Below are 25,557 nucleotides of genomic sequence, written 5' to 3' on the forward strand. Positions count from 1 at the left end.
ATTGATGGAATGCTGTCTGGGACACCGAAACTTTGAGACGGTCCTGTTATACCTGGACGATGTCATCGTCTATTCCAAGACCTACGAGGACCACCTGAAACACCTGGCGGAAGTGATCGAAGCTCTGGCAAGTTACGGCCTAAAGGTGAAACCCTCCAAGTGTCACCTCCTGAAGCCAAAGGTGCAGTACCTGGGACACATGGTGAGTGCTGACGGAGTGGCTCCCGACCCTGATAAGATCACCGCAATTAAGGAATGGCCAAGCCCCTCCAGCGTAAAGGAAGTGAGGCAGTTCCTCGGGTTGGTAGGCTACTACCGAAGATTCATTCCCGGTTTCACCAAAAAGGCAGCTCCTATGCAGGACCTCCTGATAGGCCAGTCCAGGAAGGCCAAGAACCAGAAGCCGCCCTTCAGATGGGAGAAGCTGGAAGAAGAGTCCTTCCGCCAGCTGAAGATGGCCCTCACGGGGGATGAAATCCTGGCGTACCCTGATTATAGCCAGCCCTTTATCCTCTACACCGACGCCAGTAACATCGGGCTAGGAGCCGTACTGTCCCAGATCCAGCAGGGGAAAGAACGGGTAATTGCTTACGCCAGCTGAAAACTGCGACCCACCGAAAGAAACCCTGAGAATTACAGCTCATTTAAGCTAGAGTTCCTGGCAGTGGTGTGGGCAGTCACCGAACGCTTTAAGCACTACCTCGCTTCTTCCCGGTTCACCGTGTACACGGATAACAACCCGTTGACACACCTGGACACTGCAAGACTCGGTGCCCTAGAGCAGAGATGGATGGCCCGCTTGTCCAACTATGAGTTTACAATCAAATACCGGGCAGGACGCTCCAATACCAACGCAGACGCCCTGTCCAGGATGCCAAACCTACCGGACGTAGGGGAAGATTCAGAGGAACTGGAAGAAGTTGAGCTCCCCGCGTTCCACCGTCATGGGACTATCCAGTATTCCCACCGTGTAAGAAGTAAGCAAACCGCTACGTTCAACCCCTTACCTCATTTCAACTGGGTGGAGACGCAAGACAGTGACCCTGCCGTCCGTCTGGTAAAGGAGATGCTGACTCGGCCAGATGCACGCCTTGACCCAGACGCTCCGGAGGAAGCCAAGCAACTGTGGGCTGAGAAGAGTCGACAGTTCCTTTATAAGGGAAAGTTGTGCCGCAGAATGGTTAACTCCCGGACGCATGAACTAATCTGGCAAGTAGTGGTGCCAAGAAGAGACGCAGCTATGGTGATGGAGGCATACCACGACGGAGCTGGGCATTTCGGATGGAAGAAGCTGGAGTTTCTGCTGCGCGGGCGGTTACATTGGGTAGGCATGAGAGGAACCATCGAGAGGTGGTGCAGAGATTGTGGCCCATGCAACTTAAGAAGGAGGGACCGTGCCAGCCAGAAGACTCCCCTGCGGTCCATCATCACCAGACAGCCGTTGGAACTGGTAGCCTTGGATCATGTAAAGCTGACCCCAAGCAGAAGTGGCTACGTCTACGCGTTAACCATCGTGGATCACTACTCCCGGTTCTTGGTTGTCGTCCCCGTCAAGGACTTAACGGCTCACACAGCAGCTAGAGCCTTCCAGCAGCACTTCTGCCGTCCGCACGGATACCCGGAGCAGGTGCTGACGGACCAGGGGCCTGCCTTTGAAGCGGAGGTCTTCCAGGAGTTCTGCACCCTGTATGGCTGCCGGAAGATTAGAACAACACCCTATCACCCGCAAACTAATGGACTTTGTGAGAAAATGAACCAGGTGGTGATAGATCTCCTGAAAACATTGCCCCTGGAGGAACGCAGTCTGTGGCCTGAGAAGCTGCCCGACCTGGTGGACCTATACAACCACATCCCTGTAGGTTCCACCAACTGTACCCCGGCTTACCTAATGAGGGCAAGACCTGGTAAGCTTCCTGTTGATCTGGAGATGGGAGTCCTGACACCCGAGGACACTTCACCAGAAGCCAACTGGGACACAGAGAGGCAGCAGCAATACCGAAAAGTACAGGAGAGCGTGGAGCGTAGTCTCTGTCAAGCTAGGGAAAGACAAGAGAAAACTTACAACCAGTATGCTCCCACTGTTCCCCTGGTGCCCGGAGAGCAGGTCTTGAAGAGGAAAAGACGGCTCCACAAGTTGGACGACCAATGGGAGAAGGACCCGTACACAGTACTGCCCTCAAGCCACGACAACCCAAAGATCTGTACAATCAGTAAAGACGGAGGGGAAACCACAGCCATTGTATCCTGGGATTACCTAAAGAAGTGTCCCGAACAGCTACGGAACCCTGAAGAGGAACAAGAGGACCCTCGACCCGTAGAGGAAAGGGAAGATATGGTTAGTACTGTGCTCGGAGACTTCCCTCGGTCTTGGACTCAAGTCAATGGTGCTGTTGTGGTACCCGTCCTCACGTTCCTCCAACCAGCATCCCAAGTGCCTACGGAGACACAGGTAGAACTGGAAGAACAGCCGGTCCAGGAGGCAGAAGGCCCCACACAAGCAGACCAGGAAAATCAACCCTCTGCTTATAGTGAGCCTGCCATACCCCTAGTGAGCCAAAGAGTCCGTAGACGGCTGCCCAGTTTACCCTTGACAGCTCCTATACCCTGTAGCTCAGGACCAATCAACCAGCTCCGTAGGTCCACTAGGGTCACTAGAGGCCAGCTGCCCATACGGTGGAGGATCTAAAATGTTCAAGCTATTTTATTAATGTTTACCTGTTTATTGTTGCTTGTGTATAATTATGTGTTTCTAGTTATTTATAGGAGTCTTTGGTGGATTTACCGGGAATCCTTTGTGCATATAGTTGGAGCGTAACCCAGGACGGACTAAAGACTGTTAAGGACTCGGGGCAGGACAGACCCCTACCTGGTTACGTCTCCCTGTTTTTGGTGAAATGGACACCCTTGTTTTCCTCAAAAGTTACACCCGGTTGCGGACACGCCGTGACCACCTTATGTGTTGTCTCTATTAGAATGTTATTATTTGCACCTTGTTATGTTTACAAAAGTATGTTTAGTCCCGGAGTACTAACTTTCACTAGGGGGGAATGTGGCACCCCAGGGGTCTGGTCTCCACAGTAATAGCAATGTTATGTCTGAGAGCAGGTGGGAGGTCTCTTGGTCAGGAATCCTATGCATGCCACACCTCCTGCCCAGTCCTGGGAGGGGAAGAACTACCCCTATATAAAGCTGGGGCTGAGGCAGGGTTAGAGAGTAGAGTAGAGTTGAGAAGAAGAGAAGCAGCTATAGGAAAGAGAGATCAGGAGCTCTGTGGGAGGAGTGCTAAAAGGAATCAGGGGCTGGCAGCTGAAGAGCTCGCCCTGATTGAAGAGTTACCACCGGACCCGGAGTCCGAGGCTGTGGGGATTAACCCAGACCCAGCAGCAGAAACCGCCCGGCAGGGGATTTCAGGTCCTCTGGCCAAGAAACCCGAAGGCACGGTCACACGCGTGGGACCAGCACCGCCGTCGTGGAGCGGAAGCCACTAGAAGGCCCCGAGTCACCGGCCATACGGGTGAGCACCACACGTTACACTCAGGGACGTGGGCTACCTTTACCCGCCTCTAGCAAGGAAGCCAGAAGAGTAAAATTAGTTGGGGAGGCCTACAACTCCGCCTGGCCAAGGGGGATCCCATCTGCTCAAGGACTGACCAGGCCCCGACCGCTAGCCAGTACTCCGGGAGGGTCTATCTTTGTCACCAGTAAAGACCCTGAACTACACCGCATCGTCTCTGAGTGGTTCCTGCTACCCCCATCATCCACGTCGGCTGCCCTGAGGCCATACCCCTCCCGTTGGGGGTTATACCATCTACGCTGCACTATCCTACCACCGGCCTCAGCGGTCTGCCCTGCAGCGGCAGCTCCATAGCTGCATTCAACGGGTGGCGTAGTCGTCCTACATCTACTGCTAATATACCGCCACTTAGTCTGACTCCCTGGGCACGGACCGGGTCACCGCCACGAGACTACTACCCCTATCAGATCCGGCTCCGGGTAGGCTCCCGCGTGCGCAACGCTACACTAAGTAGGCCCAGGGGCGCGTCACTTCAAGTCAGTTTGCCACCATCAACACCCTATTTCCTACATGGTCCAGTCTCAGTAGCTGTGGGTCTGAACCACATTTTCCTCACCCTGATCCTCCTTCATCCCACCATGCCTAGTGCCTGGAGACAAGTGATACCACACTTGGACACTCAGAAGATCTGTTCACTTTTCCATTTATAGATTCGGGCCTCTCGCCCGGCCCGCATCGCATGTAGCGATGTCCAAATATTTGAGCAGCCACAGTCACACGAAGGCGTTGGTGGGGAAGTGCAATTATTGTCGCAAGTGATGGATGATGAAGTCACTTATCCAACCTGGCTAGGTGACATGCATAGCAAGGACAGCAGCCCAGAGGGGGAGGGAAGCATAGCACCAAAACAGGCAGGAACAAGCAGTGAGGTGGCTACAGACACAAGGCTGGCAACAGTTCCCCGGAACACCAACACGAGGGAAGTTGCCAGTCCAACTGTTAGGTCTTGCAGAGTCTGGGCTCTTTTTTAAAGATTGTCCAGATAACCCCAAAAAGACCATTTGCAACATCTACCATGCCAGCATCAGCAGGGGGCAGCAAAACTACCAGCCTTACCACCATCAGCATGCTCAGGCACATGACAGCAAAGCAATCGACTAGGTGGGCAGAACACCAGAGTCCATGAACAGTGTCTGCGGGTGACACCACTGCCTGTTCTGCTATTGTGCGTGCACACCAATACCCTTTCCATGGCACAGGCAAAGATGCCACATTCTTGTCCCAGCGCAGAGTTAAGTTGTCCTATGCCAGTCATTTGAACACAAGCGCAAATACGCAGTCAACCACCCACAATCCACAGCACTAAACTGCCACATTTCTTGACTGCTTGCAGTTGAAATGTTGCCTTTTAGGCTTGTCGAGACTAAATCTTTCCGCAACCTCATGGCGGCGGCCCTCCCTCGATATTCGGTCCCCAGCCGCCACTATTTCTCCCGGTTTGCTGTCCCCGCTTCACACAAGCACGTGTCCCAGAACAACACTCATGCCCTCAACAACACAGTTACTGGGAAGTTCTACCTAACCACGAACATATGAACAAGTGTTTGTGGCCAGGGATGGTACATCTCCCTGACTGCTCATTTGGTTAATATAGTGGAAGCCAGGACCCAGTCGGACCCTCGGACGGAACACATCCTCCCGACGCCAAGGATTGCGGGCCCTGGGTCACTCAGGGTCGCCCCCACATTCTACAGCTCCTGTATCTCTTACTCCTTCTCCTCTTCGGAATCCATCTCTGAAATGACGACATCAGTCAGAAGCTGGAAGCACTGCAGCACTGTCTCGGCCAGGCGGCAACAAGCTGTGCTGAAGCTAATATGCTTAGAGGACAAACCACACACTGCTGCAGAGTTGTTGACAGCTGCAACAAAGTAGGAAGATTTGTGGCAGTCACTACTGAATCTACAGCCAGGCATAGTCGCGTGTGACAATGGCCGGTACCTGGTAGCGGCTCTGAAGCTGGGCAATCTCACACATGTACCATGCCTGGCCCATGTGCTCAACCTTGTGGTTAAGCGGTTTCTCAAAACCTACCCGAATCTGCTTGTGAAAGCATGCCGTGTTTGTGCCCATTTCTGAAAGTCATCTACCATCTTCGCTATGCTTCAGCGGCATTTGCAGCTTCCAGTTCACCGACTGGAGTGCGATGTCACCACATGTTGGAACTCAATGCTGCATATGTTGGGAAGGATTTGTGAGCAGCAGAGGGCAGTTGCTGAGTACCAGCTTCAACATGCCCATCAGTATTCAGGTCAGCCTCCGCACATAAGAGCTGATGAGTGGGCATGGATGTCTGACATCTGTCCGGTCCTCCAAAACTTTGAGGACTCCACCAATATTGTGAGTGGTGAAGACTAGTGATGAGCGAGCATACTAGCAAGTACTCGGTACTCGCCCGAGCATCTCAGTACTCGAAATGCTCGGAGCTCGCCAAGTACTTGCGAGATGCTCTGGTCCCCTCCCATGCAGGGATTGCCTGCCACTCACTGTAATGCCGCAGCCATGGTGGTTGTGGCATTACAGTGATTGGATGGCCACGCAGTGTCATCAGGTCTATATCAGACCTAGTGCCGCTGTGCTCGTCACAGTCAATCAGGCAGAGTAGGGAGAGGTGCTGCTGTGTCAGGGAGAGATTTGCTTGTGTATTAGGTAGTGTAGGGAGAAAAAACGTACATTACACATATCCATCTTAATAAACAGTCCTTTTGAGGACTAACTAATCCATCTGCAGAGATATCAGGGAGGCAGGGTATATATGCAGGCAGTGTATATAGCAGACTGCAGTGCATATAGCACAAGAGGCTCCATTCCAATTCTGCCTTCTGCTGCTGTTAGATATTTCTATACAAAGGCCCAGGTCTCAGGGGCCAGGGATATTTTTTTTTGGATCTTAATCCTAATTATTTGCTTAAAAAGCAATCCAGAGAACACCATTTTTCTGCACCATTTGCTTGTTGGCACTGCAGAATACAGCCAGGTCCTTTCCATATTACAGAGCTAGATATCCAGCTATTTAAAATTGTGTTTTCTCAGTCACACGGATCACATATACGTTTTCAGAAAATACTGCCATTTTTTGCCTCCATTTCAATTTTTTTTTCACTGTGTCAGCGAAGTTACCTACAGGCCAGGTACTTAAAACTCTGTTTTCTCCGTCACATGGATCACATATATGTTGTCAGAAAATACTGCCATTTCTGGCCTCCATTAAAAATTTCCTTCAGTGTGTCAGTGAAGCAATTCACACCAGTTTGCTGTTCAAACTAGTTACCCACAGGCCAGGTATTTAAAACTCTGTTTTCTCCGTCACACAGATCACATATACGTTGTCAGAAAATACTGCCATTTCTGGCCTCCATTAAAAATTTCCTTCAGTGTGTCAGTGAAACAATTCACACCAGTTTGCTGTTCAAACTAGTTACCTACAGGCCAGATGATTAAAACTCTGTTTTCTCCATCACACGGATCACATATAAGTTCGCTCCAGACTCAGTCATTTGTAGTGAGCGTGGAAGATACTGTCCTCCATTTAAAATGGGCAAGGCACATGGCAAGGGATGAGGAACTGGACGTGATGGTGATGGTGCATGCAGAGGCTGAGGACAAGGCCGTTTGGGCAAGCTGAAATTGTGCCACAACAAACACCCAAATCTTCTCACCCGACCTTCCTGTCCCAATTCCTAGGGAACCGCAGCACACCACTATTGAACCCAGAGCAGTGTCAAAAGGTTGTTGGTTGGATAGCGGATAGTGCTTCCAGTCACTTAGCCACCACCACCACCCTGTCTTTCACACAGTCAAGTCTCAGTAGCCGTGAGTCTGGAAAGCATATTCCTCACCCTGATCCTCCTTCCTCCCACCATGCCGAGTGCCCGGAGACAACTGATTCCACACTTGGACACTCTGAAGAGCTGTTCACTTTTCCATTTATAGATTCGGGCCTCTCGCCCGGTCCACTTGAAGCGGGGCAAGAGATTGCATGTAATGATGCCCAAATATTTGAGCAGCCACGGTCACACGAAGGCGATGGTGGGAAAGTGTCACAAGAGGTGGACGATGAGGAGACACAATTGCCCGAAAGTCAGGAGGAGGACCAGGGTGTGGAAGTGGAAGACGATGTGGTGGATGATATAATAACTGACCCAACCTGGCAGGAGGACATGCAGAGCGAGGACAGCAACACACAGGAGGAGGGAGGCAGAGCACCCCAACAGGCAGGAAGAAACAGTGTGGTGGCCGCAGAGAGAAGGCAAGCAACCATTCCCCATAACACCAACACGAAGGAAGTTGCCAGTACAACTGTTAGGTCTTCCCGAGTCTGGTTGTTTTTTAAAGGCTCTGCCAATAACCCCAAAACGGCCATTTGCACCACCTGCCGGGCCAGCATCATCAGGGGTGGAAAAACAACCAGCCTGACCACCCCCACATGATCAGGCACATGGCAGCAAAGCACCTGACTTTGTGGGCCAAACCCCAGGGTCCAGGAACAGTGTCTGCTGGTGGGACCATTGCTTCTTCCGCTCTTGTGCATGCAAGCCAATCCCCTGTCCATGGTGCATGCGAAGATGCCTCCTGCCCTGCACCTGTCGTTGTACACTCTAAAGTAGCAGCATCAGGAAGCACGTCCATGTCCTTGTCCCAGCGCAGCGTTCAGTTGTCCATATCCCAGTTCTTGGAACGCAAGCGCAAATATGCAGTCAACACGCCCCACAGGCCAGACTACTAAATTCTCACATTTCACAACTGCTTGCACTCGAAATGTTGCCTTTTAGGCTCGTGGAGAAAGAAGCATTCCGCAACCTGATGGCGACGGCCGTCCCTCGGTGCTTGGTCCCCAGCCGCCACTATTTTTCCCGGTGTGCTATCCCCGTATTACACAAGCACGTGTCCCAAAACATTAGCCGTGCACTCAACAACGCAGTTACCGGGAAAGTCCACCTAACCACGGACACGTGGACAAGTGCTTGTGGGCAGGGACTGTACATCTCGCTGATGGCACACGGGGTTAACATAGTCGAAGCCGGGACCCAGTTGGACCTTGGGACGGAACACGTTCTCCCGACGCCAAGGATTGTGGGTCCCAGGTCAATCAGGGTTGCCCCTACGGTCTACAGCTCCTGCACCTCATCCTCCTCAGCCTCCTCCTCCTCTTCAGCCTCCGTCTCTGAAATGACTAGTGTTGAGCCACCCCCGTAGTGTTCGAGTTCGGTTCGGTTCGTCGAACACCCTTGTGTTCGCCGAACTGTTCGTCGAACACCGTTAAAACCAATGGCAGGCAAACAAAAACACATAGAAACACATAGAAAACACCTTCAAAGGTGTCCAAAAGCTGACAAACTGCTCAGAAGACATAACTAACACATGGAAAAGTGACAAGTACATATAGTCATGCGAAAAGAAAAGAGGTGGAGGAGTAAAAGGAGGGGGAGACACAGATATAGGCATGTCATGCCCTTCTAAAATCCAAAAAGTGAGAAGCCGACACGGCCAGTCCGTTCCTGCCCGTGCCACCTCCTTGTCGCTGGGTTTGTGCCAGAGCCGCGGTGGACCCTGACGGCCAGCCCCCCTCTCCCAATACTGGTGCCTATCCGCTGGTGGGTCGAGCGAGCCCCCCTGTGGTGGAGGCAGCTCTAAGCTTTTTAATTTAAATTGTCTCTCTAATTTGAATGAATACACTTTAAATCCTTTTGCAAGGATCTATTGAAGGGCAAGTCTCATGCCAGCAGCCGCGTAATTCCAGCTCCAGTAGCGTCCACTAAAGCTGCTGCAGTTAAAAAGCTTTTATAAGGATTGAGCTCGGCTGTCCACCGCAAGGCGTCCTACTGCCAGTCCCAGCCCCTATGCCCTGGGGTGCCTCCTGATGCTCTTCACTGAGTATCCCGTGGTCCTGAAGCATTTCCTTTGAAAAAATTAAGTGTCCAAACTACAGGTGGTGTAGCTTGCTTAACAGCCGGGATAATCCGCTGACTAACAGACACTGCTACTAGGCACAAAGTATTTCCTGGGCTAAATGCAGTTAAAAATTTGTAATTAGATACTCTTGTTGGATGCTGAGAAAGCATTCCATAGAGTCTCCTGGCACACCATATATTATTCTCTTAAAAAGCTTGGGGTAGGGGACTAGGGGACCCTTTTATAGCCAAAATCACGGCCCTGTATCGCAATACGTCACCTAGGCTGAAGATAAATGGAACTGTAGCACCCTGAGGGCTCGGTTGCTACAGAGGTATTGCACCTCACCCAGAGGTGTGATATCTCACTCTCAGGTAAGGATGGAGCGTGGATCAGGACCCGACACCTGCATGCATTACACCACATTGCCGTGGGGCAGGGCGACCAATATGCCCCTGAGATGGGCACGACAGTCCTTTTCCCTGGCTGGAGTGGGGGGAGGGAACACTGAGGAAGGGGCACCCTGCAGTGCAGGAGCAGGGAGGAAGCAGTTCCTGGGTGCATTGAGAAGGGAGTATAAAAGGTGGGCACCATCTTAGTTCAGTGCAGAGAAGTCTGAGCAGAAGTGACAGGGAGCAGGGGCTCTGCATGAACTCTGCTCCGGAGGCGGGCCTAGTAACAGAGGCCCAGGCCTGGAAGAGGGAGAAGGAAGAAAGAGGAGCGGAGAAGGCTCCAGGAACGAGAAATGAAGGGATCCCAGGGGTGTGGACGAGCGAGTCGCCACCGCATGCCCGAATCCACCTGCGTGGAGGGGTCAGGCCAAAGGGGGAGACCGGTCCCCGAAACTAGTGGAGGCGGGAAACGACCCTCAGCTAGAAACCAGAGGCTGTGACATTTTATGTGGCGCAGCCCCTCGCTACACCCGCTAGGAGGGCAGCACATAGGGTTAGGGAAACTGGCGCCAAGTTTACCAAGAGGAGGCCCGAGGCAGCCGGACAGAAGGGTTGGTAAGAAAGGCCAGACAAAGGAAACATAAAGGGGGTCCTCTGAAGGGCTCAAAAATTGGGAGTTGGGGAGTTGGGAGTTGTCTGAGCCCCTCACCTGGTGACCACAGTACGACGTGGGCAGCCGTTACCTGCAGAAGTGGTCTGGATAATAAGAACTGTGAGTAAAGGCCCTGGACTGCATCACTGACTCCGTGTCGTTACTGCTGCTGCCCTGCACCATCACCCCCATCCTCCGCATACACTGCCCTGAGGCTATACTCCTCCCGTGGGGAGTTATGCTATGCTCTGCTGCACCCACAACACCAGCCTCAGAGGTCTGCCCTGCAGCGGCGGTTCATTCTGACCGCAATCCACAGGTGGCGTAGTCGGACATTTAAACACCAAAACCACATAAATAGTTCCGCCACTGGTTTGACCGCCCTGAGCCACGGAACCGGATCGCTGCCACGGAGACTACAACTCCCAGCATCCACCAAAAAGGGTTGGACTCCGGGAGTCCCAAGGTACAGGGGGCGGGTCAGAACATTTTCATCACCTTTCATAATCACCAATGGGACAAGGCAGGGATGTCCTCTGTTCCCTCTCTTATACATCCTAGTGACGGAGCACCTGCTCTCATCAATTCACCATAACCCCAATGTTAGGTGGATTGAGGTGGGAGGCACCGAGTACAAGTGCTCTGCATTTGCTGATGATGTCCTAGTATATATCACTCAATCACATATATCCATCCCTGCTGTTATGGCTGAAATAGATCACTTTGTTACATGGTCAAATTTTAAAATCAATGCAGCGAAGTCTGAGGCCCTCGTTGTCTCCCTCCCCAAATCCATACAGGATTCCATCCAGTCCAACTTTCCATTTGCCTGGCCCTCACAGGGTATCAAATTCTTAGGAATTCCTATTCATAGAGACCTCTCCCGTCTATGTTATCTTAATTTTGGGCCCTTTATTGAACAACTCCATACAGACCACGGTTGGCAAGTTAGAACTGTAAGATTCACTACGTGTTTTGTGGAAAAGCACATGTATACTGTGTTCCAAATTATTATGCAAAAAGTGTTTAGGAGTGATAAGGGAAGAATTTGTTTGTTTGTCAGTTAAACTCATTGATGATGATGTGTGTCAGGGCTCTTTATATCACTGTAAGCAATTGCAGACACCTGTGCTAATTAGTTTGGCAGGTGTGTCCAATAAACGGCAAGACTACTTAAGAAGGCTGTCCCAGATTATTAAGCAGCCTACATTTTCTGACAAAATGGGAAAGAAAAAGGATGTGTCGGCTGCTGAGAAGCAACAAATTGTGGAGTGTTTAGGTCAAGGCATGACTACAATCAACATTGTGCGATGATCAGGATGAAGTGTCTTGGCAATCAAGAAGTATGTAGCTGATTCACAGTACACACGTGTGCGTGCTCATAAGGGCAAATTGAGGACTCTTTCCTACAGGCAATTACGTCAGGTTAAAAGAGCAGAGGCAAAAAAGCCTTGTCATAGCAGCAGACAAGTTTTTGAAGCTGCTGGTGCCTCCAACGTCCCCCGAACAACAAGATGCAGGGTCCTTCAGAGGTTTGCAGCTGAGCTTAAGCCATCCTGTCTACCTCCTCTATCCACTGCACACAAGCAGAAATGGCTCCAGTGGGCCAAACAATACATGAAGACTGACTTCAAAACTGTTTTGTTCACGGATGAGTGCCGTGCAACGCTCGATGGTCCAGATGGATGGAGTGGAGGATGGCGGGTTGATGGACACCCCACGCAAACACGGCTACAGCGCCATCAAGGAGGAGGTGGAGTAATGTTTTGGGCTGGAATCATGGGGAGAGAGATTGTCGGCCCCTTTAGGATCCCTGAAGGCGCTAAAGATGAACTCCATAATGTATGTGGATTTTCTCAAACAGCACTTCCTGCCATGGTTCAAGAAGAAGAACCGTGTATTTCACAGCAAGATCATTTTTCTGCATGATAATGCACCATCTCATGCTGCACATAAAACATCTGCATCTCTGGCTGATATGGGCATAAAAGGGGACAAACTTATGGTGTGACCCCCATGCTCCCCTGACCTCTACCCCATTCAGAACCTTTGGAGCATCATTAAAAGGAGTGTCTATGATGGCGGGAGGCAGTTCACATCTAAGCAACAGCTCTGGGAGGGTATTCTGTCCTCATGCAAAACAATTGAAGCAGAAACCATCCAAAACCTGACAAATTCAATGGACGAGAGAGTTCAGAAGCTCCTTTCGAACAAGGGGTCCTATGTGAAAATGTAACATCACCTAGAATAAAGTTTTGAGTTGAAAACTGTTTGATTTCAGTTTCTAACAACCTGCTAATGCTTATAATTTCAAAAATGACCATTTTTTTGGTCTTTATTAAAATGAAAAGGTTGATCGAAAAGTTTGGGGGATCTAAGAGTGTGGCAACCCAGTAGTCATGATTACTTCGAATTCTGACAATATGAGGGTCATGCTGCAGGTAGTGCAGCAAGAAGGCACTTATGTGTCTTGCGCATCTCGGAGCCCCAAAATTATTCTCCGGGCTAGATGCAGCTAAAAATTATTTTTAATTTTAAATCTGGTGGAGCTTATTATAGATGGCCTAATAGGATCAGTGCTGCACACTGCTACAAAGCCCAAATTATTTTCCAGTCAAGATACAGATAAACATGATTAGTAATTTGAAAGCTTAAAACGGTTGGTAGGGTGATGTTAAACAATCATCAAGCTTTTACTCTCCCCAGGATGACACAGGGGTAGAAAAGTCGTTTCGGATCCATGATTTGTTCATCTTTATGAACGTGAGTCTGTCTACATTATCAGTGGAGAGCCGCGTGCGCTTATCTGTCAGCACACCACCAGCAGCGCTGAACACACGTTCAGACAGAACGCTGGCTGCGGGGCATGACAAGATCTCCAAGGCGTAAGTGGCTAGCTCCGGCCATTTATCCAGATTGGAAGCCCAAAAAGAGCAAGGGTCCAGTGACACAGTCGTGGCTTCAATGTTTACTTGGAGATACTCCTGTACCATCGTCTCTAGGCGTTGACTATGTGTCAGACTTCTTGTCTCCTGTGGCCTTGCAAAGGATGGGCTATAAAAGTGGTGAAATGATTCCGCAAAATTGATGTTACCAGCAGATACTGTGTTTCTGTTACGGTTTGAGTGCTGAACACTTGACGGTCCCACGGTTGGCAAGTTGGAACTGTGAGATTCACTACGTGCACCACTGGTATTTTGTGGAAAAGCACATGTAAGATTCTGCAACAGTCTCTGCTGATACTCCTGCATGCGTGCATCCCTTTCTATGGCAGGAATAATTTCTGCAAATTTACTTTTGTACCGGGGATCTAACAGTGTGGCAACCCAGTAGTCAGGATTATTTCTAATTCTCACAATTCGAGGGTCATGTTGCAGGTAGTGCAGCAAGAAGGCACTCATGTGTGTTGCGCATCCAGGAGCACCAAGTCCCTGTTGTGTTGGTGGCGAGGTAACAATCATGCTTCCTTCCTCTGTCCTCTCCCCCCAACCTCGCACAACAGAAATGTGATCAAGGTCTCCCTCATCTGATGAGTCTTCCATCAGTTCGTCCTCCACTTCTTCCTGGGCTCCTGCACCTTCCTCACTAGTTTGGCTGCTACCATGCGCCCTGGTAAAACCATCTCCCCCACCCTCACATGCCTGCCGCCTTGGTGCTGCCGACCGTCTGGACCTTGCAGATGTTAGCCCTTCCGCATACAACTCCTCCTCCTCTACTTCCTCCACCTCCTCTTGTGCCACCACCTGACTCCGAATTCTGTTTAACATGTGCTCCAGCATGTAAATCACCGGAATAGTCATGCTGATAATGGCATCGTCAGCACTAAACATCTTCGTCGCCATTTCAAAACTGTGCAGAAGGGTGCATAGGTCCCTGATCTGAGACCACTCCTCCAGCGTGATTTGCCCCACCTCTGAATCTCGTTGGCCCAGGCTATACGTCAGAACTTATTGCACCAGGGCTTGTCGGTGCTGCCACAGTCGCTGCAACATGTGCAGAGTTGAATTCCACCGGGTAGGCACATCGCATTTTAGCCGGTGAAGTGGCAGGCCCAACAACTTCTGTAGAGATGTAAGTCGCTGAGCTGCGGGCTGCGAACGGCGGAAGTGAGCACACAGCGACCGTGCCCTCTGCAGAAGGCCATCTAGTCTGGGATAGTGGGCTAAAAATTGCTGGACAACCAGGTTCAACACGTGAGCCATACAAGGCACGTGTGTGACATTGCCCCGGCGAAGGGCCGCACCCAGGTTTGCAGCATTGTCGCACACGGCCTTCCCTGGTTTCAGGTCCAGTGGAGACAACCATTCATGAAATTGGTTCTCCAGAGCTGACCCCAACTCCTCAGCTGTGTGACTCACATTTCCCAGACATTTCAATGTAAAAACCGCCTGATGACGTTGAGCCCTACTGCCAGCATAGTAAGGAGGTGTGCAGGATCCCTTCTGCGCAGTTAGAAAGCTTGTGGCATGACCAGACAGGCTTTGGGTGCAGGTGGAAGACCGAGAGGAGGTTGAGGAGGCAGAAGCAGTGGAGGAACTTTGACATAAAGAGGATTGACGCACAACTCGTGGGGACGGCAAGACTTGGACAGCAGCCCCTTGTCCTGCTGTCACCATAGTTACCCAGTGCCCAGTCAGCGACATGTAACGCCCCTGTCCATGCCTACTCATCCAAGTGTCTGTGGTGAAATGCACCCTGTCACACACAGAGTTTCTCAAAGAAGCGGTGATGTTGTGTGCGACATGCTGGTGGAGCGCAGGCACACCTTTCTTTGAGAAGTAGTGCCGACTGGGCATCTGGTACTGGGGCACTGCGACGGACATAAGGTCTCGAAAATCCTCTGTGTCCACCAGGTGGAAAGGCAGCATTTCTGTAGCCAAGAGCTTGCAGATGGTGAAATTCAACCTCTTAGCTTTCTCATGGCTAGGAGGAAATGGTCTTTTACTTGTCCACATCTGAGGGACCGAGGGCTGGCTATTGTGCTTAGACGGGGTTGATAAGGGTGTCCCCGGCAAACTGCCGGTCTGTGAGGAAGATGCAGGCGGACATGTTAGGTTGCCTTGATCCAAAGGTGGTGCTATCGATGTCGGACAGCGCTCAACACCAGCTGCTGTTACCACCTCCAAAGAAAATGATGACCTGCCAATCACGCTGGCTGTTGCGGGTAAAGAGGTGGCAGGTCTGCGCCCCAAAACAGGTGTGACTGCTGTCCCCCCAGTCACAGAGGATGAAGAGGCCGCGGATGCACAAGATATGGCAGACGGTGGTTGGCCCGGCCGGCTAGGCCGCATTGTAGCACACTGAGCTTCCCACTGCAACTTATGCTTCATGTCCATGTGCCGGTTCATGCATGAAGTACTCAAACTATGTATTTTTTGGCCTCTACTTAGCTTTTGCTGACAAATGTTACAGATAACACGAGTTGGGTCATCTTTATCGATCTGAAAAAATGCCCAGGCTATGCAAAGCTTAGCACCCATGCGACCTGAAGAGCCACCACGACTTGTGGTGAGAGGCAGAGTTGTGTTTGAGGATGCAGTTGTTGACGTGCTTCCAGTACTACGTCTCTGTCCAGGAAGGCGCAACCTGACCTCGTCGTCACTAGCATCTTCCTCCACCTCCTCTGCTGACCTCATCTCTTGGCTGACTGTGGGTTGACAGTAAGTGGGATCTCCAACCTCATCATCATCACCCTGTGTGTTATCACACCCGTCGTCCTCAGAGCCAACCTGTTCCTGCCCTGACAAAAAACTAAAGTTGTCGCTCCAATCAGGTATTTGAGTCTTATCATCGTCTTCCTCATTGTCTCCACCAACAGGAGTTACAGTTTGGGAATGAGGGTCTACATTATGGTCAGAACCTTCTGCGTCTGGTCCTGGATCCGACTCATAAAGATTCTGGGCATCAGTGCAGATCATTTCCTCGTCTGGATTCACAGAAGCGCTGGAGTCGACCTCTGATTCCCAGGCTATAGTATGAGTAAACAGCTCTGCAGACTCAACCATCTGTTCTACCTCATACTCAGACGGGCAGCTGGAGATTTGGGAGCTGTGAGGAAGCAATTGCGATTTGGGTGACACCTTTGAGGACTGGAGTATTTGTGATGTTGAAGTTGATGTGGAGGAGAGCCCACTTAAAGGAGCATTTGATATCCGTTGAAGCACCTGCTGTTTTTGTGCCTCATCTGGAATTTGTAGCGATTGGCGTGGCCGTAAGAAAGGGATCTTATCACATTGTCCGCTAAAAGAAGTAGACATTTTAGTTTGGCTGGAAGATGGTCTTTCTTCTGCAGATGTTACTGTTGCTTTAACACCTACCCCACGGACACAACCTTTTTTCCCCTTCCCAACACGCCTATTCCCCTTTCCACCAGCAGCAGGCCTTTTTCCACTCATTTTGGTGGTTAACTAATTCACAACTCTGGAGTTGTTTGCACAAAAAAACAATGGATGGTAACCGAGCAGAGCTGAGTGGCCAAACTGTGGTATTAGGCCAAAACTATTGGCTGGGTTAGATGCAGAAAAAAATATATTCAGTTTGCAACCTGATGGAGGTCAGTATAGATGGACTAATACAACAAGTCCCACACACAGCTAGAAGCCCAAATATTTTTTCAGAGGTACTGTAGATGCAGATAAAAATTATTTTTAATTTGCAACCTGATGGAGGTCAGTATAGATGGACTAATACAACAAGTCCCACACACAGCTAGAAGCCCAAATTTTTTTTCAGAGGTACTGTAGATGCAGATACAAATTATTTTTAATTTGCAACCTGATGGAGGTCAGTATAGATGGACTAATACAACAAGTCCCACACACAGCTAGAAGCCCAAATATTTTTTCAGAGGTACTATAGATGCAGATACAAATTATTTTTAATTTGCAACCTGATGGAGGTCAGTATAGATGGACTAATACAACAAGTCCCACACACAGCTAGAAGCCCAAATATTTTTTCAGAGGTACTGTAGATGCAGATAAAAATTATTTTTAATTTGCAACCTGATGGAGGTCAGTATAGATGGACTAATAGAGAAAGTCCGACACACTGCTAGAAGGCCAAATATTTTTTCAGAGCTAGATGCAGAAAAAAATTATATTCAGTTTGCAACCTGATGGAGGTCAGTATAGATGGATTAATAGAACAAGACCCACACACAGCTAGAAGCCCAATATTTTTTCAGAGGTAGATGCAGAAAAAAATATATTCAGTTTGCAACCTGATGGAGGTCAGTATAGATGGACTAATACAACAAGTCCCACACATAGCTAGAAGCCCAAATATTTTTTCAGAGGTACTGTAGATGCAGATAAAAATTATTTTTAATTTGCAACCTGATGGAGGTCAGTATAGATGGACTAATACAACAAGTCCCACACACAGCTAGAAGCCCAAATATTTTTTCAGAGGTACTGTAGATGCAGATACCAATTATTTTTAATTTGCAACCTGATGGAGGTCAGTATAGATGGACTAATACAACAAGTCCCACACACAGCTAGAAGCCCAAATATTTTTTCAGAGGTAGATGCAGAAAAAAATATATTCAGTTTGCAACCTGATGGAGGTCAGTATAGATGGACTAATACAACAAGTCCCACACACAGCTAGAAGCCCAAATATTTTTTCAGAGGTACTGTAGATGCAGATAAAAATTAGTTTTAATTTGCAACCTGATGGAGGTCAGTATAGATGGACTAATAGAGAAAGTCCGACACACTGCTAGAAGGCCAAATATTTTTTCAGAGCTAGATGCAGAAAAAAATTATATTCAGTTTGCAACCTGATGGAGGTCAGTAAAGATGGATTAATAGAACAAGACCCACACACAGCTAGAAGCCCAAATATTTTTTCAGAGGTAGATGCAGAAAAAAATATATTCAGTTTGCAACCTGATGGAGGTCAGTATAGATGGACTAATACAACAAGTCCCACACACAGATAGAAGCCCAAATATTTTTTCAGAGGTACTGTAGATGCAGATAAAAATTAGTTTTAATTTGCAACCTGATGGAGGTCAGTATAGATGGACTAATAGAATGATGCTATGCCCAAAAGATTTTACTTCACTAGGTGCAGTAAAAAAATTGGTATTCTATACACAGGTGGTATATCTTGCAGCACAGATAGGCTACTCCACTGACTAACACACTCTGCAATAGGCCAAAAAGGATTAGCTTTGCTAGATTCAGCCAAATGCTGTGAAAAAAACTTGCACAGCACTGGCACAGACCTGCCTGGCAAAAACTGATAGGAACTGATGTAACCTAGTCCTGAAAAGGACTCCAATTACAATTAGTCTTTACTCCCACAACCTATCTATTTAAGAGCACAGACCTCCCTGATAAAAGTCGTAGGAAATGCTGTAACCTAGTCCTTAAAAGGACTGCAATCACAACTATTCCCTACTCCCAAGCTATCTGTATATTTGTGCGAAAATTGGCTTGAAATTAACAAGGTATAGCGCACACAGCAACAGCGGTGCCGTCTAACACGCAGCTGCAGCAGTGAGAAAATGGTGGCGACGAGGAAAATGGCTGGGTCTTATAGGGCAAGGACATGTGACATACACTGCCAATGACACATGCCCTTGCTTGTGTGAAAAAAAGCACTTCGCTCCGTGTGTGCGCTGCTGATAGGCTGACAGATTGCACCTCCCCACTGCAAATGCGGGAAAGAGAAAAAAAAATGGAGATCTTCATTGTTCCTGCAGAGATCCATCCCCTGCCCCTCCCCCCACCCCGCTGTACACTCAAACTGCGTATTAACATTAATTTTCATCATTACTGAGAAAAAATCCAGTTATGATTTTGGTGCACGAACAGTTATCGAACATAACCTCGAACAGCCGAATTTTTATCAAATTGTTCGTGTTCGCCGAACGGCTCGAACACCGCCCAAAACAGCTCGAATTTGAGATTGACGAACAGTTCGAGTAGAACAACGCTCATCTCTAGTTCAGACAGAACGCTGGCTGCGGGGCATGACAAGATCTCCAAGGCGTAAGTGGCGAGCTCCGGCCATTTATCCAGATTGGAAGCCCAAAAAGAGCAAGGGTCCAGTGACACAGTCATGGCTTCAATGTTTACTTGGAGATACTCCTGTACCATCGTCTCTAGGCGTTGATTATGTGTCAGACTTCTTGTCTCCTGTGGCCTTGCAAAGGATGGGCTAAAAAAGTGGTGAAATGATTCCGCAAAATTGATGTTACCAGCAGATACTGTGTTTCTGTTACGGTTTGAGTGCTGAACACTCGACGGTCCCACGGTTGGCAAGTTGGAACTGTGAGATTCACTACGTGCACCACTGGTGTTTTGTGGAAAAGCACATGTAAGATTCTGCAACAGTCTCTGCTGATACTCCTGCATGCGTGCATCCCTTTCTATGGCAGGAATAATTTCTGCAAATTTACTTTTGTACCGGGGATCTAACAGTGTGGCAACCCAGTAGTCAGGATTATTTCTAATTCTCACAATTCGAGGGTTATGTTGCAGGTAGTGCAGCAAGAAGGCACTCATGTGTCTTGCGCATCCAGGAGCACCAAGTTCCTGTTGTGTTGGTGGCGAGGTAACAATCATGCTTCCTTCCTCTGTCCTCTCCCCCCAACCTCCCACAACAGAAATGTGATCAAGGTCTCCCTCATCTGATGAGTCTTCCATCAGTTTGTCCTCCACTTCTTCCTGGGCTCCTGCACCTTCCTCACTAGTTTGGCTGCTACCATGCGCCCTGGTAAAACCATCTCCCCCACCCTCACATGCCTGCTGCCTTGGTGCTGCCAACCGTCTGGACCTTGCAGATGTTAGCCCTTCCGCATACAACTCCTCCTCTACTTCCTCCACCTCCTCTTGTGCCACCACCTGACTCCGAATTCTGTTTAACATGTGCTCCAGCATGTAAATCACCGGAATAGTCATGCTGATAATGGCATCGTCAGCACTAAACATCTTTGTCGCCATTTCAAAACTGTGCAGAAGGGTGCATAGGTCCCTGATCTGAGACCACTCCTCCAGCGTGATTTGCCCCACCTCTGGATCTCGTTGGCCCAGGTTATACGTCAGAACGTATTGCACCAGGGCTTGTCGGTGCTGCCACAGTCGCTGCAACATGTGCAGAGTTGAATTCCACCGGGTAGGCACATTGTATTTTAGCCGGTGAAGTGGCAGGCCCAACGACTTCTGTAGAGATGTAAGTCGCTGAGCTGCGGGATGCGAACGGCGTAAGTGAGCACACAGCGACCGTGCCCTCTGCAGAAGGCCATCTAGTCCGGGATAGTGGGCTAAAAATTGCTGGACAACCAGGTTCAACACGTGAGCCATACAAGGCACGTGTGTGACATTGCCCCGGCGAACGGCCGCACCCAGGTTTGCAGCATTGTGGCACACGGCCTTCCCTGGTTTCAGGTCCAGTGGAAACAACCATTCATGAAATTGGTTCTCCAGAGCTGACCACAAGTCCTCAGCTGTGTGACTCACATTTCCCAGACATTTCAAAGTAAAAACCGCCTGATGACGTTGAGCCCTACTGCTAGCATAGTAAGGAGATGTGCAGGATCCCTTCTGCGCAGTTAGAAAGCTTGTGGCATGACCAGACAGGCTTTGGGTGCAGGTGGAGGACCGAGAGGAGGTTGAGGAGGCAGAAGCAGCGGAGGAACTTTGAGATAAAGAGGATTGACGCACAACTCGTGGGAACGGCAAGACTTGGACAGCAGCCCCTTGTCCTGCTGTCACCATAGTTACCCAGTGCCCAGTCAGCAATATGTAACGCCCCTGTCCATGCCTACTCGTCCAAGTGTCTGTGGTGAAATGCACCCTGTCACACACAGAGTTTCCCAAAGAAGCGGTGATGTTCTGTGCGACATGCTGGTGGAGCACAGGCACACCTTTCTTTGAGAAGTAGTGCCAACTGGGCATCTGGTACTGGGGCACTGCGACGGACATAAGGTCTCGAAAATCCTCTGTGTCCACCAGGCGGAAAGGCAGCATTTCTGTAGCCAAGAGCTTGCAGATGGTGAAATTCAACCTCTTAGCTTTCTCATGGCTAGGAGGAAATGGTCTTTTACTTGTCCACATCTGAGGGACCGAGGGCTGGCTGTTGTGCTTAGACGGGGTTGATAAGGGTGTCCCCGGCAAACTGCCGGTCTGTGAGGAAGATGCAGGCGGACATGTTAGGTTGCCTTGATCCAAAGGTGGTGCTATCGATGTCGGACAGCGCTCAACACCAGCTGGTGTTACCACCTCCAAAGAAAATGATGACCTGCCAATCACGCTGGCTGTTGCGGGTAAAGAGGTGGCAGGTCTGCGTCCCAAAACAGGTGTGACTGCTGTCCCCCCAGTCACAAAGGATGAAGAGGCCGCAGATGCACAAGATGGGGCAGATGGTGGTTGGCCCGGCCGGCTAGGCCGCATTGTAGCACAGTGAGCTTCCCACTGCAACTTATGCTTCATGTCCATGTGCCGGTTCATGCATGAAGTACTCAAACTATGTATTTTTTGGCCTCTACTTAGCTTTTGTTGACAAATGTTACAGATAACACGAGTTGGGTCATCTTTATCGATCTGAAAAAATGCCCAGGCTATGCAAGGCTTAGCACCCATGTGACCTGAAGAGCCACCACGACTTGTGCTCAGAGGCAGAGTTGTGTTTGAGGATGCAGTTGTTGACGTGCTTCCAGTACTATGTCTCTGTCCAGGAAGGCGCAACCTGACCTCGTCGTCACTAGCATCCTCCTCCACCTCCTCTGCTGACCTCATCTCTTGGCTGACTGTGGGTTGACAGTAAGTGGGATCTCCAACCTCATCATCATCACCCTGTGTGTTATCACACCCGTCGTCCTCAGAGCCAACCTGTTCCTGCCCTGACAAAAAACTAAAGTTGTCGCTCCAATCAGGTATTTGAGTCTCATCATCGTCTTCCTCATTGTCTCCACCAACAGGAGTTACAGTTTGGGAATGAGGGTCTACATTATGGTCAGAACCTTCTGCGTCTGGTCCTGGATCCGACTCATAAAGATTCTGGGCATCAGTGCAGATCATTTCCTCGTCTGGATTCACAGAAGCGCTGGAGCCGACCTCTGATTCCCAGGCTATAGTATGAGTAAACAGCTCTGCAGACTCAACGATCTGTTCTACCTCATACTCAGACGGGCAGCTGGAGATTTGGGAGCTGTGAGGAAGCAATTGCGATTGGGGTGACACCTCTGAGGACTGGAGTATTTGTGATGTTGAAGTTGATGTGGAGGAGAGCCCACTTAAAGGAGCACTTGATATCCGTTGAAGCACCTGCTGTTTTTGTGCCTCATCTGGAATTTGTAGCGATTGGCGTGGCCGTAAGAAAGGGATCTTATCACATTGTCTGCTAAAAGAAGAAGACATTTTAGTTTGGCTGGAAGATGGTCTTTCTTCTGCAGATGTTACTGTTGCTTTAACACCTACCCCATGGACACAACCTGTTTTCCCCTTCCCAACACGCCTATTCCCCTTTCGACCAGCAGCAGGCCTTTTTCCACTCATTTTGGTGGTTAACTAATTCACATCTCTGGAGTTGTTTGCACAAAAAAACAATGGATGGGAACCGAGCGGAGCTGAGTGGCCAAACTGTGGTATTAGGCCAAAACTATCGTCTGGGTTAGATGCAGAAAAAAATTATATTCAATTTGCAACCTGATGGAGGTCAGTATAGATGGACTAATAGAACAAGTCCCACACACTGCTAGAAGGCCAAATATTTTTTCAGAGCTAGATGCAGATAAAAATTATTTTTAATTTGCAACCTGATGGAGGTCAGTATAGATGGACTAATAGAACAAGTCCCACACACTGCTAGAAGGCCAAATATTTTTTCAGAGCTAGATGCAGATAAAAAATTATATTCAATTTGCAACCTGATGGAGGTCAGTATAGATGGACTAATAGAACAAGTCCCACACACTGCTAGAAGGCCAAATATTTTTTCAGAGCTAGATGCAGATAAAAATTATTTTTAATTTGCAACCTGATGGAGGTCAGTATAGATGGACTAATAGAACAAGTCCCATACACTGCTAGAAGCCCAAATATTTTTTCAGAGCTAGATGCAGAAAAAAATTATATTCAATTTGCAACCTGATGGAGGTCAGTATAGATGGACTAATAGACCAAGTCCCACACACTGCTAGAAGCCCAAATATTTTTTCAGAGCTAGATGCAGAAAAAAATTATATTCAATTCGCAACCTGATGGAGGTCAGTATAGATGGACTAATAGACCAAGTCCCACACACTGCTAGAAGGCCAAATATTTTTTCAGAGCTAGATGCAGATAAAAAATATTTTTAATTTGCAACTGATGGAGGTCAGTATAGATGGACTAATAGAATAAGTCCCACACACTGCTAGAAGGGCAAATATTTTTTCAGAGCTAGATGCAGATAAAAATTATTTTTAATTTGCAACCTGATGGAGGTCAGTATAGATGGACTAATAGAACAAGTCCCACACACTGATAGAAGGCCAAATATTTTTTCAGAGCTAGATGCAGATAAAAATTATTTTTAATTTGCAACCTGATGGAGGTCAGTATAGCTGGACTAATAGAACAAGTCCCACACACTGCTAGAAGGGCAAATATTTTTTCAGAGCTAGATGCAGATAAAAATTATTTTTAATTTGCAACCTGATGAAGGTCAGTATAGATGGACTAATAGAACAAGTCCCACACACTGCTAGAAGGGCAAATATTTTTTCAGAGCTAGATGCAGACAAAAAATTATTTTTAATTTGCAACCTGATGGAGTTCAGTATAGATGGACTAATACAACAAGTCCCACACACTGCTAGAAGGCCAAATATTTTTTTCGAGCTAGATGCAGATAAAAATTATTTTTAATTTGCAACCTGATGGAGGTCAGTATAGATGGACTAATAGAACAAGTCCCACACACTGCTAGAAGGCCAAATATTTTTTCAGAGCTAGATGCAGATAAAAATTATTTTTAATTTGCAACCTGATGGAGGTCAGTATAGATGGACTAATAGAACAAGTCCCACACACTGCTAGAAGGCCAAATATTTTTTCAGAGCTAGATGCAGATAAATATTATTTTTAATTTGCAACCTGATGGAGGTCAGTATAGATGGACTAATAGAACAAGTCCCACACACTGCTAGAAGCCCAAATATTTTTTCGGAGCTAGATGCAGAAAAAAATTATATTCAATTTGCAACCTTATGGAGGTCAGTATAGATGGACTAATAGACCAAGTCCCACACACTGCTAGAAGCCCAAATATTTTTTCAGAGCTAGATGCAGAAAAAAATTATATTCAATTTGCAACCTGATGGAGGTCAGTACAGATGGACTAATAGACCAAGTCGCACACACTGCTAGAAGCCCAAATATTTTTTCAGAGCTAGATGCAGAAAAAAATTATATTCAATTTGCAAACTGATGGAGGTCAGTATAGATGGGCTAATAGAATGATGCTATGCCCAAAAGGTTTTACTTCACTAGGTGCAGTAAAAGAATTGGTATTCTATACACAGGTGGTGTAGCTTGCAACACAGATAGGCTACTCCACTGACTAACACACTCTGCAATAGGCCAAAAAGGATTAGCTTTGCTAGATTTAGCCAAATGCTGTGAAAAAAACTTGCACAGCACTGGCACAGACCTGCCTGGCAAAAACTGATAGGAACTGATGTAACTTAGTCCTGAAAAGGACTGCAATTACAATTAATCTTTACTCCCAACCTATCTATTTAAGAGCACAGACCTGCCTGATAAAAGTCGTAGGAAATGCTGTGACCTAGTCCTTAAAAGGACTGCAATCACAACTATTCCCTACTCCCAAGCTATCTGTAGATTTGTGCGAAAATTGTCTTGAAATTAACAAGGTATAGCGCACACAGCAACAGCGGTGCCGTTTAACACGCAGCTGCAGCAGTGAGAAAATGGTGGCGACGGGGAAAATGGCTGGGTCTTATAGGGCAAGGACATGTGACATACACTGCCAATGACACATGCCCTTGCTTGTGTGAAAAAAAGCAGTTCGCTCCGTGTGTGCGCTGC

The sequence above is a fragment of the Phyllobates terribilis genome, unplaced genomic scaffold (genome assembly GCF_046119375.1).
Source record: "Phyllobates terribilis strain yellow unplaced genomic scaffold, ASM4611937v1 Scaffold_2__4_contigs__length_985480577, whole genome shotgun sequence".
NCBI lineage: Eukaryota > Metazoa > Chordata > Amphibia > Anura > Dendrobatidae > Phyllobates > Phyllobates terribilis.